The sequence below is a fragment of the Dipteris shenzhenensis genome, chromosome 13 (genome assembly GCF_047967505.1).
Source record: "Dipteris shenzhenensis isolate YYH24624 ecotype China chromosome 13, Dip_SZ_1.0, whole genome shotgun sequence".
NCBI classification, from domain to species: domain Eukaryota; kingdom Viridiplantae; phylum Streptophyta; class Polypodiopsida; order Gleicheniales; family Dipteridaceae; genus Dipteris; species Dipteris shenzhenensis.
The window spans coordinates 54617113-54618844 of record NC_141608.1 but is presented as its reverse complement, the minus strand read 5'-3'; positions in this window follow the sequence as shown (position 1 = coordinate 54618844).

Genomic DNA, 1732 nt, shown 5'->3' with positions numbered 1-1732 from the left:
GCTCTACTGCCTCGCTGCCTTGCTCAAGCTTCTAGGTTTTCCATGGTGGTTGCAACTTGGTCCATTCTTTTTTCCTTGTTTTCCCATCAAATTTTTAAAAATTTTGAGTACTTCAATTGCCTTTTTCCAGGTCTTGGCAACAGACTCAGCAGAATTAGATGGAAGACTCCAAATCTTTGTTATCTACCTTTGCACATTCTTTACGTGAAATAGACTAGGATCATCTTTAAACCAAGAAGGGGGTCGCTTTCTTATTCTAAAGTCACAAACCAAATAGGGTGATTTATACTTTGATAGGGTGAGAGAGGAGAATACATGAGTGGTGCTCTTACTAGATTAGTTTAGGAGATCTTGAGAGAGGTAGACCCTATCTAGCCTTACTTCCCTTCTATGATCTCCTAGTTGTCTGTTTGTCCAAGTAGTTATCTAGAGTACCAGAGTCCACAATGTGAAGTTAGTCCTTGAGAACGTGGAATATTTGAATGCTAGGGTCCACTCTTGCATGGATTATGTGGCTTACCTAAACCAAGAAGTTCTCTGGAGTACCAGAATGGCTTACCTAAACCAAGAAGTCATCTGAAGTACCAGAATGTGGCCTTCAAATGGTAGAATCATTTAGGTAAGCCACACAATCCATGCAAGAGTGAACATTATATGATACACAAAATGTCATGAGTAGATCTCTCAATGTCCAAGAAAGGTGGATCCTTCTGATTTAGGTGAGCATATTTTTGCAATAATCAATGAACACTTGCACAGTGACTTAGTTGATTAATTACATTCTGATGCACTTCTTGGGTTTCTACTCAAGGCATGCCCGCCTATTGCAGTTCTTGAAGCCTGAGTTTGAAATAATGGATGAGAAAAGAGCTTGCTATTACCAATGTTAGATTTCTTAGAATGGGATATTTCATTTTCCTCTTTGAAAGGGTAGCCATGGCTACTAGGATTCTGTTCCAAGGGCTATGGGCCTTTTGAAACCAGACCTTATACCTTGAAAGCTGGCCTCCTAATTTTAACATGGATAATCGAAGATCAACTAAAAATGTAGTTTGGGTGGAGCTCTCAAACCTTGCCCTATCGCTCTGTAACCAGCTACATCTCTCTGTAGTGGACTAGGTGAAGTAGTTAGCATAGAGAAGGAGCAATTCATAAACTCAAGGAGGAACCATCAGGTTTGTGTGCAATTGGATTTGGCTAAGGAAATTCCCAGTGCCTTGGTGATCCTTAACAGAAGGGGAGAGATTTATAGGGACCAACATCTATAAATATCCCCAATTCATGCTTCCTATGTGGTCTTTCTAGCCACACAATAAAGAATTGCCCTAAAAATTAGTAAAAGGCAAAGTTGGCTGTGGCAAACCTGCCCTTCCTATGGTTCCAAAGGACAAATGCATTCCTAAAGCCAATAAACCTTTTATTGATGTTAACATTGAGTAGAGAAGATAAGTAACTAGGAAGGAGGTTGAGGTTAGCACTAGCAAAGATACAAGAGAGGTGTCCTTCATATCAAATGATACTTTTAAAGCATTGGCATAATCAAGAAATAGAGGCCTATATCTAAGAGAACCAAATCAAGAGGTGGAACAAATGTGGTCCAAAGAGTCTAAGGATGAGAAAAATAATGTTAATGCCATGGTCACAGAAGGGAATGAGGAAGATGACCTCCTTGATGGAGGGATCCCAAATCCCTAGACAATGGAAAAAGGTTTTGGAATGCAAAGCAAGGTTT